The sequence below is a fragment of the Phyllobates terribilis genome, unplaced genomic scaffold, assembly GCF_046119375.1.
Source record: "Phyllobates terribilis strain yellow unplaced genomic scaffold, ASM4611937v1 Scaffold_235__1_contigs__length_3068650, whole genome shotgun sequence".
Lineage (NCBI taxonomy): Eukaryota > Metazoa > Chordata > Amphibia > Anura > Dendrobatidae > Phyllobates > Phyllobates terribilis.
Window position 1 is genome coordinate 1,624,162 of NW_027362995.1, and position 15,951 is coordinate 1,640,112.

A 15,951-nucleotide genomic window follows, 5' to 3' on the forward strand; every position below is an offset into this window, starting at 1 on the left:
GTAGGGTGTATTTCATACCACAATGTGTCCTGCAAAAATATTTTGCAGTTCACATGAATACACCCCACATCCTAGAAAATGTAAGTTATGGAAGAAAAAAAAGTGCATTAAGTACCCTGCAATAGAATATCCATTGCAGGGTGTGTGGCGTTTGATGATTAAAAGGTGAATGAATAAACGTGAAATATTAAACATATGTATACATTAAATACGAAAATACAATGTGAAATGAATCTGGAAGAGCAGTGAAAGACATATGCGATAATATATGACAATTGTATGGAAGATTATCATTTTTCCCCCCAAAAAAAGAAAAAAGGGGGGGTGGGAGAAGAAAAAGGGCTCAACAACAATAATAATAATATAGTAACCGGGCCAAGGAAGTCCATAGTTATCAGTCTTCTTATCTCTTTTCTTCTCTTTATTTTCTCTTTTGTTGTTAAGAGGTCCTCACAAAGTATGGTTCAAACTTCATGACTGTCATTTCCTGAGGTCTCTCTACAGTGCATACGTCACTCCAAACTCAAACAGTCCTTTAGAATTTCAAGAGAGAGTTTTTCTAATTTCAAATATTTTACTGTGGTTATAATTTCTGAAGTGTTTTCCTTTTGTCAGATTTTTGCAGGCCTTACATTTTCCACATGTAGAAAAGCCAAATTTGGATTTATCTGCCATTTGTAGATGTGATCTTGTTTCATAGTGACTGTGTACTGTACTAAAGAATCCCTCAGATTTCTTGATCGTTTGGCAACCATTATGGGGTTTTGAGGTAGAATTTTTTGTAATGTTGGATCTGTTAATAACAAATTCCAATGTTTCCTGATAATTCCGGTAAGCTCTGGCCACTGATCATTGTAATTAGATATAAATCTTATAGAGCATTCCTTATCATCACTTTTTTGTTTTTTCTTGCCATATAACAGTTGTTCTCTGCTGGTATTCACAGCTCTTTTAAATCCAGTTTTAATGTTTCTGTTGTTGTAGCCCCGGTCCTTAAAACGTCTCGTAAGGTCTTGGGCTTGTTGCTGAAATGATTCATTACTGGTACATATCATTTTCAATCTCAAAAATTGTCCCATGGGGATTCCCTTGATTGTAGAAGGGAGGTAGGAAGAAGTTCCATGTAGTAATGCATTTGTAGCTGTGGATTTTCTATACACATCAGTCATGATGTAACCACTAGGAGTAGTGGTGATATGCAGATCTAGAAAATCCACTGCTTTTCCATATTGGTAGGTGAGCTTAATATTAAGATTATTCTTGTTCAGCTGATCCATGAATCTACTTAGTTGCTTTGTTGGTCCTTCCCAAATAAACCAAATATCATCGATGAACCTCATCCACCCTTGAACGAGGTGGATGTCATCGATTTCCTCACTTTGGAAGATATATTTTTCCCTCGCCCCCAAAAATAGGTTTGCGTATGCAGGGGCACACGAGGCCCCCATCGCAGTTCCTTGTTTTTGTAAGTAGACTTTTTTTATTGAAAACAAAAACATTGTGCTCCAGTACAAAACATAATAAGGTTAGAATTAGAGTGGCCATTGACTTGTCCAGATTGCTCTCCTCAAGAAAAGGGGATACTGCTTTTAGTCCATCCTTGTGTTTAATTGATGAATATAACGCTTCCACATCAGTAGTTACCATTACAGATCCAGCCTCCAATTGTAATGAGTCTAGTCTTCTCAATGCATCCGTTGAATCCCTAATGTAAGATGGTAGGGTAAGTACCAAAGGTTGCAAATAGAAGTCTATTATGGTGCATATGCTTTTGCACAGACTACCATTTCCAGAGATAATGGGTCTCCCAGGAGGATCTAGTTGATCCTTGTGTAATTTTGATAATAAATAAAAGGTTGGTAGTCTTGGTCGCACCTTTTTTATCAAGTCTACCAACCTTCTAGGAATTACATTGTCCTCAAATGCTTTTTCTAATATTTCAATCAGTTGAGACTGAAATTGAGTTAATGGATTAAATGTCAATTTCTGATAACAACCAGGGAACTCTAATATCTTGGCGGCTTGTTTTTCATATAGATCATTTGGCCAAATAACCAGGTTACCGCCTTTATCAGCAGGTTTTATGACTACATTAGGCAAGTTTTTAAGATGTTCAAGCGCCACCCTCTCCTCCTTGCTCATATTCGATCTACCTCTAGGACTGTGAGGAAGTGTTGCAATTTCTGTTGTTACCATTTTAGAAAAAATGTCTACTGCTGAGCAAGTAGATAATGATGGGAAGGTTTTAGATTTTTTGATTAAGTGAACAGGAAACTTACCTCCATCAATTTGTTCATTTTCTGCTTCCTGGTCTACCAGATCTTTTAAGGCCCTTTTTTCCAACTCAGTGGGAAAAAGTATGTCCAAGTCTGGTCTAAAGTGTAGTTTTTGTAAGATGATTTTTCTAGCAAAGGTGCAAGTCCTTCACCACTGTGAACTGATCTAAGTGAGAGGATAGGGAGAAGGTTAAACCTTTTTCCAAAACTTTCACCTGTGTCTCTTAATATGTGATCAGATAAGTTAACTACCTTTCAGGCGGTCATTCTGTCTCTTGTTGAATTTCTTGGTAAACATTTCATGATATCTCTTTTGGTGTAGTCTAGTATTTGGTCTAGTGTGTTCAACTGCATCTTCACTTTCACTACATGAAGCACTGCTTTCAGAGCATGATGGTTCATGATTAGAGGAAACTGTTGTATTTAGTTGGTTTTGACTTCGTTTCTTTGGTAGCTGCCATTTAAAGACCTTATTATTTTCATAATCCTGTACATCACGTAGGTATTTTTTATGTTTCACTTTACAAATATCTGTTTCCCATTTGTTGATATCACCTTTAATGCTTTTTAGATATATTTTGAGTCTCTCATTATTAAGTTCTTTTTTTAGATTTTTGTGTAGATCCTCAATTTTTTGGTCAATTATACTCAGAGACAAAGTATTTTTTTCAATGATGATTTTTAAGAATTCCATGGAGCAATTGGTGGCTGCAACCTTCCGCCTATTAATTAATTCCGTCTCTTCCAGATCAAATGATGGGTACACCTGTACTCTTAATCCTCTGGGAATGATTTTTTGTTCACAGTAATTTTCCAAAGTAATCCTATTCCACCATATTTTAAGTTTCCTCTGGATAGCCGTTTTATATTGAAACATTAAATCCCTGTTTTCTCTTACTACATCCTGTGGAGCACCTGGAAAGCCCTGTTTAAACATGTCCAATGCTTTAGATCTCCAGGCTGTCTCCCTGGCTTTGAGATCCATTTCTATTATATGACCATCTGTTCAAAAAACAGTAAATGATTAATATGTCAAAAAAATAGGGGGGTCAGTAGCTTGCAACTTCCAGTTTAGAAAACAACATCAACAAATAAACTCAGGCTAAATCAGCCTAGTTTTAAAGGAAGATCTAAATACAATTGTTTAAAATTTATTCATTTTTATTTCCAATAGTTTGTTAAAAAAAATTCTTTTATATATATATATATATAAAACACAGGGACTTTCAAAATCACAAAGTCAGATCCCAATTACAACTACATTTTCTAGGATGTGGGGTGTATTCATGTGAACTGCAAAATATTTTTGCAGGACACATTGTGGTATGAAATACACCCTACATCCTATCACATGTGTATAGTTTTTATATATATATTTTTCTGCACAATATTTTACCATTATTACATTATACACCTCCTATAATTTTTGTTATGACATTTTTTATTCTGGCACTTCACTTATTTCCACTATACAATTCATACTATTCACTATTTTATTATTTACACTGTTTACACTCATTCACACATTTTTGATTACACCAAATTCACACAATCCGATCACTGATAATATTCATTAATTAATATTTTTAGATATTTTTTTAATAGAAATTATTACAAAAACACTGATAATATTCTTCAATCAAAAATGTATACCAATCAATCACTACAGACATCTCTCAACTAAAATTATTATAAAAACATATACTATGTTATTGCAAAGAATGTTTATGGACTTAAATGGGTTTAGATGTTTTGTATATAACTCCAGTGCCTAAGCACACCCCCTCTAAACTCCGCCACCACCACATGGGGATTTCCAACAGAGAATGCGCATGTGCACGTGAACGGGCACGTTTGATTTCCGGTCCTGCGCAATAGACACGGCATGCGTTCCATCGCATGCATGTCAGGCGCAGTGAGTCTGGAAGTCCCTTTTGTTCAGAGGGCACCTATGTAACTGACGCATGCGCCGCAACCACTCTGATTGATCAGACAGATTACACACAGCTGGTGAGAACAATACAACCAGGCACTGCTCATCACCTGCACAATACAATCCCAACAGTGAAACATGGTGGTGGCAGCATCATGCTATGGCGGTGTTTTTCAGCTGCAGGGACAGGACAACTGGTTGCAATTGAAGGAAACATGAATGCGGCCAAGTACAGAGTTATCCTGGATGAAAACCTCTTCCAGAGTGCTCTGGACTTCAGACTTGGCTGAAGGTTCACCTTCCAACAAGACAATGACCCTAAGCACACAGCTAAAATAACAAAGGAGTGGCTTCAGAACAACTCTGTGACCATTCTTTACTGGCCCAGCCAGAGCCCTAACCTAAACCTATTTGAGCATCTCTGGAGAGACCAGAAAATGGCTGTCCACCAACGTTTACCATTCATCCTGACGGAACTGGAGAGAATCTGCAAGGAAGAATGGCAGAGGATCCCAAAATCCAGGTGTGAAAACCTTGTTGCATCATTCCCAAGAAGACTCATGGCTGTACTAGCTCAAAAGGGTGCTTCTACTCAATACTCAGCAAAGGATCTGAATACTTATGACCATGTGATATTTCAGTTTTTCTTTTTTAATAAATTTGCAAAAATGTCTACATTTCTGTTTTTTTCCAGTCAAGATGGGGTTATAATGCAGCAGCTTGCTGCATTGCTAAAATGTCCAGGGGGTGTGTTCTGACTGACCATTTACCTCCCCCTCAGGTGACTGATCACATGATTGTGACATCATCACAGGTCCTGTGTGCACAAAAGGATATATAAATCCTGGTGGATTTTGAAATAGAGAGAAAGAGGTCTGGAAAGCAAAGGCTGGATCCCTGTGTCTAGGATACCAGTAGCCTTGGAAGGCAAGAGGCTTGGTCCCTGTGTTTGGGACTCCATTAGCCTGGAAGGCAGAGGCTGGATCTCTGTGTCTGGATCTCTGTGTCTGGGATACCAGTAGCCTTGGAAGGCACGTGGCCTGGAGACTACGTCTGGGGAGCCTTAAAGCCACAGCTGTGGCAGAACCGAGCTGATAGAAGCAGCTGAGACCCGGCAAAGGTAAACCGGTGCTTTAAGTGAATATTGATGCTGTACCTTGCTGAAGTCTGTATTTGAAGCCAGGCAGGCATTACTGCCACTGAAAAGGCTCTAGGATACATGTGTAACATTCCTGCGAGCCACTGAAATGGACTATGTTATGAGCGGTTTAAACTGCTGGACTGTGAATTACCGGAAAACGTTGCATGTGTGCTTTAATTGACCCAGTGAAGCGAGTACCCCTCAGCGTGATGAATAGCGCTTCCTTACAGGGTGCAGAGTGGACTTTAATGAGAACAAAAAATGAACTTTTTAGAATTTACCAAATGGCTGCAAAGAAACAAGGAGTGAAAAATTAAAAGGGGTCTGAATACTTTCCGTACCCATAACTTGGTGTTGAATTATAATTGTTATAATTGTCTGATACAAAGAACATGCCACATGGCTTGGAAACCACAGGGGGCCTTCCTGTGGCAGCTCACAGCTGCGGTGATGGATGTCACTCAGACTCTCGGCCTCCTCCCTTCTTCTTGCTACAGAAGTGTCCAAATACACTCTACATTGAAGATCTCTATAATCCCCCACCAAACAGGGCACAATGATTGACATGGGATTACGGGAAGACAATACATCCCAGTGATACACTAAATAGATTTTTGGAAACACACGAACTGCGTGAATCTCACCCCGGCTTTCAGCACAGTCCAGCACGTAGGGAAAGGGAGATACACGGCACAGCCTTGCAGGGGCCCATCTGGATCCAATGACACCAGAACCGGCTACTTAGGACTGTCCATTAAGGAAGTATAGCCCATTTTAGTTTTTGGAGTTTTTAGCTCCAGAGAGGCCAGGGGTGGAGATTGAGGTTCAGCCAGGAGGCAAGAGGGGGAGTGATTCAGTGGGGTTAAGAGCCCAGCAGCCCTAGCTCCATTTACTTTTTCCCTGGGAGGTTGTGACGTCATGTGGGAGAAGTCCTGCAACAAAGGGGACCACTAGCCTCCCATGTGGCAACACCTCCCCCACAAGCCAGACCATCCATCTGACTGGTAATTGACTCTTAGTAACTGCTTTATCTCTTTTGTACCACTACTATTGTGTTTGCAACTCTGACCATTATGTATGTATAACCCTTATGTTACAGATCCGGGTGGTGGAACCTCTGTGCTGCGGTGCAAGGAGAGACCAGAGGGGAGTGACTAAGTATCTAATCGGCCTGACCAAGGTTGCACCGCTCAATAGACTCTGTTAACCAGGGAGTGACCGAGCAGAGGGACCAGATGCCACTCTGGGACCGACCTTGTATGAGAGCAGGTGACTCCCACGGGTCAGATCGCAGGGACTGACCGTACAGCGGTTGAGCACGGCAGGAAGGCTGACGGGTGGTCCGGGTAGACAAGCAGGCTGATTCGGCTGATAGCCAGATGGGTGTTCCGGGTAGGCAGGCTGGCGAGCACAACGGGTAACTGGCATGTGCTTCCAGGTAAGCAGTCTGGCGGACAAGGCAGGTAGCAGGCAGGTGCTTCCAGGTAAGCAGGCTGGCGGGCACGGCAGGTAACAGGCAGGTGCTTCCAGGTAAGCAGGCTGGCGGGCATGGCAGGTAACAGGCAGGTGCTTCCAGGTAAGCAGGCGGGCAGAGCCCATAGATAGACTGGCGGACTGGACTGTAGACAGACTGTCGGGCTGGGTAGTAGTCAGACTGGCGGACTGGACTGAAGAACAGACTGGCGGACAGGACTGACTTGCAGAGGGACCTGAGGGCTGAAGCAACAGTAAGAATAACAGAGCAACAACCTTGCATGGGCACCTCCATATTGGAGGAGGTGCTTTAAATAGGGAAAGTCCCCCGGCCCGGGGATTTTTTAGGATGGTGCGCGTGGCCCCTTTAAGAGGGAGCGCGCGCTCCCTAAGCACAATGCACGGGAAGCTGCATGCACCAGCAGCAGCAGGGAGGCCGGAAGACGCCGGACCAGGAGCGCGGCGGTAAGGGAAACGACGTCTCGGCCTGGCAAAGACGCCGGTGCTACAGTACCCCCCCCCCCCTTTACGGCCCCTCTTTTTTAGGCCTGCAAGAAATTCTTTAAGAAGAAGAGGGGCATGGATGTTCTTCCTGGGTTCCCAAGACCTCTCCTCCGGGCCAAACCCCTTCCAATCTGCCAAAAAAAGGTTTTTCCTCTTACCTTTTTGGTGGCCAAAACGTTCTCTACCTCATAGACGTCCTCAGCGGAGACTGGAGCTGGAGAGGTACCTGGATCGTCAGAGAAGGAATTAAGAACATCTGGGTGGAGGACAGATATGTGGAAAGAGTTGGGAATCCGTAAGGTGGCCGGGAGTTTGAGCTTGTAAGCCACGGGATTGATTTGGTTGAGAACCTCAAACGGACCAATGAACCGCGGACCCAACTTATACGATGGTACTTTGAGACCAACATGTTTGGAGGAGAGCCAGACCCTGTCTCCCGGACGGAATTGAGGCGGATCCAGACGTCTATTATCAGCATGTTTCTTCATCCGCTCGGAGGACTGAAGAAGTGCGAATCTAGTGTCCTCCCAAATATGTCAAAAAACAGGGGGGTCAGTAGCTTGCAACTTCCAGTTTAGGAAACAACATCAACAAATAAACTCAGGCTAAATCAGCCTAGTTTTAAAGGAAGATATAAATACAATTGTTTAAAATGTATTCATTTTTATTTCCAATAGTTTGTTAAAAAAAATTCTTTTATATATAGTACAGACCAAAAGTTTGGACACACCTCATTTAAAGATTTTTCTGTATTTTCATGACTATGAAAATTGTACATTCACACTGAAGGCATCAAAACTATGAATTAACACATGTGTAATTATATACTTAACAAAAAAGTGTGAAACAACTGAAAATATGTCTTATATTCTAGGTTCTTCAAAGTAGCCACCTTTTGCTTTGATGACTGCTTTGCACACTCTTGGCATTCTCTTGATGAGCTTCAAGAGGTAGTCACCGGAAATGGTTTTCACTTCACAGGTGTGCCCTGTCAGGTTTAATAAGTGGGATTTCTTGCCTTATAAATGGGGTTGGGACCATCAGTTGTGTTGTGCAGAAATCTGGTGGATACACAGCTGATAGTCCTACTGAATAGACTGGTAGAATTTGTATTATGGCAAGAAAAAAGCAGCTAAGTAAAGAAAAACGAGTGGACATCATTACTTTAAGAAATGAAGGACAGTCAGTCTGAAAAATTGGGAAAACTTTGAAAGTGTCCCCAAGTGCAGTTGCAAAAACCATCAAGCTCTATAAAGAAACTGGCTCACATGAGGACCGCCCCAGGAAAGGAAGACCAAGAGTCACCTCTGCTTCTGAGGATAAGTTTATCCGAGTCACCAGCCTCAGAAATCGCAGGTTAACAGCAGCTCAGATTAGAGACCAGGTCAATGCCACACAGAGTTCTAGCAGCAGACACATCTCTTCAACAACTGTAAAGAGGAGACTTTGTGCAGCAGGCCTTCATGGTAAAATAGCTGCTAGGAAACCACTGCTAAGGACAGGCAACAAGCAGAAGAGACTTGTTTGGGCTCAAGAACACAAGGAATGGACATTAGACCAGTGGAAATCGGTGCTTTGGTCTTATGAGTCCAAATTTGAGATCTTTAGTTCCAACCACCGTGTCTTTGTGCGACGCAGAAAAGGTGAACGGATGGACTCTACATGCCTGGTTCCCACCGTGAAGCATGGAGGAGGAGGTGTGATGGTGTGGGGGTGCTTTGCTGGTGACACTGTTGGGGATTTATTCAAAATTGAAGGCATACTGAACCAGCATGGCTACCACAGCATCTTGCAGCGGCATGCTATTCCATCCAGTTTGCGTTTAGTTGGACAATCATTTATTTTTCAACAGGACAATGACCCCAAACACACCTCCAGGCTGTGTAAGGGCTATTTGACCAAGAAGGAGAGTGATGGGGTGCTACGCCAGATGACCTGGCCTCCACAGTCACCAGACCTGAACCCAATTGAGATGGTTTGGGGTGAGCTGGACCGCAGAGTGAAGGCAAAAGGGCCAACAAGTGCTAAGCATCTCTGGGAACTCCTTCAAGATTGTTGGAAGACCATTTCCGGTGACTACCTCTTGAAGCTCATCAAGAGAATGCCAAGAGTGTGCAAAGCAGTCATCAAAGCAAAAGGTGGCTACTTTGAAGAACCTAGAATATAAGACATATTTTCAGTTGTTTCACACTTTTTTGTTAAGTATATAATTCCATATGTGTTAATTCATAGTTTTGATGCCTTCAGTGTGAATGTACAATTTTCATAGTCATGAAAATACAGAAAAATCTTTAAATGAGGTGTGTCCAAACTTTTGGTCTGTACTGTATAATATATATATATATATATATATATATATATATATATATATATATATATACACACACACACACACACACACACACAGTATATATATGTCTATACACATACGCTGTGCACACACAGTATACATACATACGCATTGCACATGTTTACATACAGCTCTTACATACACTATACACTAATGCATGCACTTTACACATATGCAAGCATCTCAAAGATGTTTATATATGCGCACACACATACACTGCCCATATACAGATATTGGAAATAAATAAAGCCCATCTTGTCTGGCATACCTCTTCTTTCAGTAGGTAGTTTCTGTTTCCAGCACCTCTCCTCTCACCCCTGTTGGCTGTGGGGAGGGGCACAATGAGTACACTGGCAGTGCAGGATCATGTGGGGGGCTAATAGCCAGCCCACAACAAGGACATCAAGCTGGGCTTTACAGAAAAGGGAGGTATAAGGAAGAAACGCAGGGGCAGCAGTTCAGATCCTTTGCAGACACAGAGCTGCACCAAGACTGATCCACCCAGCAGCTGCAGAGCAGGATCGCTGGGTTATTGCTGACCTGTGCTGCATCTGGAGCAGCACTGCTTACCTTTCACATAAATGTCAGCAGCACTGAGTGTGGCACCCCAGGGGTCTGGTTTCCACAGTAACAGCAATGTTATGTCTGAGAGCAGGTGGGAGGTCTCTTGGTCAGGGATCCGATGCATGCCACACCTCCTGCCCAGTCCTGGGAGGGGAAGAACTTCCCCTATATAAACCTAGGGCTGAGGCAGGGTTAGTGAGTAGAGAAGAAGTAGAGACAGAGAAGAGCAGCAGATATAGGAGAAGAACATCAGGAGCTCTGTGGGAGCAGTGCTATAAGGAGTCAGGGGCTGGCAGCTGCAGAGCTCGCCCTGACTGAGAAGCTATCACCGGACCCGGAGTCCGAGGCTGTGGGGACTAATCTTTACCCAGCAGCAGAAACCGCCCGGCAGGGGATTTCAGGTCCTCTGGCCAAGAAACCCGAAGGCACGGTCACACGCGTGGGACCAGCACCGCCGTCGTGGAGCGGACGCCACTAGAAGGCCCCGAGTCACCGGCCATACGGGTGAGCACCACACGGTACACTCAGGGACGAGGGCTACTTATACCCGCCTCTAGCAAGGTAGCCAGATGAGTACAGTCAGTTTGGGAGGCCTACAACTCCGCCTGGCCAGGGGAGATCCCATCTGCTCAAGGACTGACCAGGCCCCGATCGCTAGCCAGTACTCCGGGAGGGTCTATCTTTATCACCAGTAAAGACCCTGAACTACACCGCATCGTCTCTGAGTGATTCCTGATACCCCCATCATCCACGTCGGCTGCCCTGAGGCCATACCCCTCCCGTTGGGGGTGATACTACCACGCTGCACAATCCTACCACCGGCCTCAGCGGTCTGCCCTGCAGCGGCAGCTCCTTCGCTGCATTCAACGGGTGGCGTAGTCGTCCAACATCTACCGCTAATACAACGCCACTTAGTCTGACTCCCTGGGCACGGACCGGGTCACCGCCACGAGACTACAACCCTCAACAGATCCGGCTCCGGGTAAGCTCCTGCATGCGCAACGCTGTGCGACACAGGCCCAGGGGTGCGTCATGAGCACAACCAGATCAGTCACAGAGCCTGGGTACTGATAGGCAGACTGCTACTCACTTTCCTCTATGCTGTGCATCATGGGAGAGTGACATCAGCTGAGCAGGGGAAAGTGGGGATTCCCTTGGTGGGGACTTCAGCTGAAGTCGGCTCATCTGACTGAGAGGCTTCTGCCAAGAAGAGGATTTTTTCACCCAATTGGTATCTGCCTTGTTCATAATTTTGTCAACTCATTAATATTATTACCTCTGCTTTTAAGTTAAATTAAAAAAAAATAGTGATAGGTCCTCTTTAAGTCTCCTTGGACTTAACTCCAACTTGAATTCAACTCCAGTTAGGCACAAGGACTGCAATATAATCATAATAGAACCTGAAAAAAAATAAAAAAATCATAAAGAACTATCCAACAAGCAGGGACACACTTCATCCCATATACTCACGGATCACTGTGTTTTTGAAGATTTGAAGAATTAGTGTTTGTACCACAGGATCTTCAACCTGTAACATCCCGAATTTGATCCCAGCGTATTTGCCTCTCATTCATATCCAGCCAGCGAAGGGCACAGTATCCGGCTACCGTCCTTAACTTGGCAGGGAATGTCACTGAATATGGAACGTGCAGATCTCTCAGATGTTTTTTGTTATCAAAGAATTTGGCTCTTTACTCTGCACTTTTATAGAATAATCTGGAAAGATTGATATTTTGGATCCATTGTTAGATCTGGGTGATCCCTTTCCTGTCGCAGGATAATATCTCTGTCCCGATAGTGTAAAATTTTAGCGAGCACAGGTCTTGGTGGAAGCCCAGGAGGAAGAGGACGGGTCGGCACCCTATTAGCTTGTTCTAGATCCTAAGATTTTAGGTCCGATTATTAATTTCAGCAAGTATTCAAATAATTCAGTAGGAGAGGAGCCTTCTATTTTTTCAGGCACACCAATAAGTTGTATATTATTGCTCTTGATCTATTTTCAAGGTCATCTGTGCTGATACTTGCTGTGCTGCAAGCCTGCTCTCATTCCTCTGCCTTCCACTGCCCCTGCTCTGTTTTCTGCAGTTTGTGGCGTATACCTGTTATTTAATCTTTAAGACCACCAAATTGTACAAACAAAGCAGATAGAGAGGATTTACAATGTACCTCTGCAATGAAAACTTCCTTTAACCCCTTTACCCCCGAGGGTGGTTTGCACATTAATGACCAGGCCAATTTTTACAATTCTGACCACTGTCACTTTATGAGGTAATTACTCTGGAACGCTTCAACTGATCCCACTGATTCTGAGATTATATTTTTGTAACATATTGTACTTCATGATAGTGGTACAAATTTATTCAATATGCTTTGCAATTATTATTGAAAAAAATGTGAAATTTAGCAATTTTCAAAATTTTAATTTTCATGCCCTTAAATCAGAGAGATATGTCACACAAAATAGTTAATAAATAACATTTCCCACATGTCTACTTTACATCAGCACAATTTTGGAACCAAATTTTTTTTGTTAGGAAGTTATAACAGTTAAAAGTTGACCAGCGATTTCTCATTTTTCCAACAAAATTTACAAAACCATTTTTTTAGGGACTGCATCTTATTTGAAGTGACTTTGAGGGGTCTTTATGACAGAAAATACCCAAAAGTGGCACCATTCTAAAAATTACACCCCTCAAGGTGCTGAAAAGCACATTCAAGAAGTTTATTAACCCTTCAGGTGCTTCACTTGAATTTTTGGAATGCGGAAGAAAAAAATTAACATTTAACTTTTTTCACAAAATTGTTACTTTAGACCACAATGTTTTTATTTTTGCAGGGGTAACAAGAAAAAATGGACCCCAAAATGTGTTGTGCAATTTCTCCTGTGCACGCCGATTCTCCATATCTGGGAGAAAAACACTTTTTGGGCGCACGGTAGTGTCCAGAAGGGAAGGAGCGCCATTTGACTTTTTGAATGTAAAATTTGCTTGAATAATTAGCGAATGCCACGTTGTGTTTGGAGAGCCCCTGATGTGCCTAAACAGTGGAAACCCCAAACAAGTGACATCATTTTGGAAACTAGACCCCTCAGGGAACTTATCTAAATGTGTGGTGAGCACCCTGAACCCCCAGGTGCTTCACAGAAGTTTATAACATGGAGCCGTGAAATTAAAAAAAATAAAACTATTCCAAAAAAATTATCTTTTAGCCCAAAATGTTTTATTTTCATAAGTGTAAGTAGAGAAAATGGACCCCAAAAACTGTTGTGCAATTTCTCCCGAGTACGCCGATACCCCATATGTGGGGAAAATACACTGCTTGCGCACACGGTAGGGTTCAGAAGAGAAGGAGCACTGAGTGACTTTTTTGAAAGCAAAATTAGCTGGAATCGAGAGCGGATGCTATGTCGCATTTGGAGAACAGCTGATGCGCCTAAATTGTGGAAATCCTCCACAAGTGACCCCATTTTGGAAACTAGACCCCTAGAGGATTTTATCAAGGGGTATAGTGAACATTTTGAACCCAGAAAGTACGACACAGAATTTGATAACATTAGGTCATTATACTCAATGAGTTGTCATCAATCTTGAGCACAAGTGCTCACTACTTGAGTTTGCATCGGGTGCTCAGGAATGCACCATGCATCACGGGTGCTCGAGTGACATGCTCGAGTCCCCACCCCGCATGTTTGACGGTTGTTAGACACCCAAAAAAAAATATGCGGGGATCGCTCGTGCATGGCAGGCAATCCCCGCAAGGTATTTTTGGCTGCAAAGCATATGGGGCGGAGACTTGAGCATGTCACTTGAGCACCCGATGCAAACTCAAGTAGCGCGCACTTGCGCTCAACGCTAGTCGTCACACCGTCATTTTTTTTTCTTTACTTTTGAAAAAATTTCAACCCCAACACAACCCTAACCGTAACACAACCCTAACCCTAGAGTTTATTTTTTACACCGTTCCTCGTGTGGTACAAGTGATTAGACAACTTTATTCTTCAGGTCGGTGCGATTACAGCGATGCCAGATTCATATCAGGTTTTTATGTTTGGCAACTGTCATACACTAAAAGATGCTTTTTTTTGCAAAGACTAGTTTTTCCAATCATTTTTCCATATTTTGGCCGACAGAGTCATGTAAGGACTTGTTTTTTGCGGGACAAGTTGACGTTTTTAGTGGTACCATTTTCGGGCATGTGACTTTTTTAATTGCTTTCTATTCTGATTTTTGGGAGGCAGAATAAACAAAAACTAATAGTTTAGGAATTGTTGTTTTTTTTTTTTTTGCTGTTCCGCTTGTGGTAAAAATTGATAAGGTGGCTTTATTCTTTGGGTCAGTAAGTTTACAGCGGTACCACATTAATATTTTTTTTTATGTTTTAGCACTTTTACACAAAAATTATTTTATAGAAATACCGCTTTATTCTTAGAGCTATAACTTTTTTATTTTTCAGCTGATGGAGCTGTATGGCAGCTTGTTTTTTTGCTTGACAAGATGACGTTTTCAGCGGTACCATTTTTATTTACATTTGTCTTTTTGATCACGTTTATTTTATTTTTTGCTTGGTGGTATGATGATAAAGCATAGTTTTTGCTTCATTTTTTATTTATTTTTTTTTTTAGCGTATTCACTAAAGGGGTTAGCTAGTGGGACAATTTTATTGTTAAGGTTGTTCAGGATGCGTTGATACCAAATATGGGTACTTTTATTGTTTTTTTTCATTATAATATTTTTTATGGGTATAGTATATTTTTTGATTATTTTTTTTCATTTTTTTAAATATTTTTACAATTTTTTAAAATATTTTTTTCACTTTGATACTTTTTTTTACTTTTACACTTTGTCCCACTATGGGACTTTCATTTTTTGCAAGCTGATCGCTTGTATACCATGGAGATGTAGCAGCATCTCTATGCTATGCTGCGTGTCAGCGCTGCACAGGCAGAAGTTACTTTGATCGCGCACATGTCACCAGGCAACTTCATGATGCCTGGTGACCCGGATGTCGTCATGACGACATTGGGTCACCATGACAATTACCAAGACTCGGCACAGACAGCTCGGGACGCCGTAGAGGAGGTAAGTAGGTCACGCTTATCTCCCCTTGTTTCCGGAATGCTGCGATCGACTTCACGGCACAGCTCCTGGCACATAGCACCAAGTGTCAGCTGTGAGAATCAGCTGACACCCGGCGGCCATCGCCTGCACCGCTTGTGTGTGGGCACGATCGAAGATCGCGTAATAGTACGTATCTAGTCCAATAAGCCTAGGTCAGTATGACGTACTATTACTGGGCATGTCAGAAAGGGGTTAAAGGAGGTTCCTTAGGCATCTGTATGTCACCTTGGTGCAAATTAGACTGTGGGGCAGTGAGAACTGTGCCACATGTAGTTTTGTGGTCTTTTCACATCATCAATGCAGCTGCCTTTTCCATCTCCTCCTCACCCGACTCCTCTGCTCCGGAGCCCATGCACAGCTGCGGGGTAGCTGCTATATGAAGGCCACCGTCACCTGCTAAGACCTGTGTTTCTGTGCAGGCAAATCGCTCCAGCCTGACCACCACTTCCCTCCTCTTCATCTTCCATGTTCAATATATCTTCAGCATGATGACTGCAGTGTCATCTTGGCGCTTAGAGCCCGCTTCTCCGCCATCTTTCTGTGGATTTCCTGGTCTTTTTTCTCCCCCGCAGCTAAGTACTTCCTAACAAACA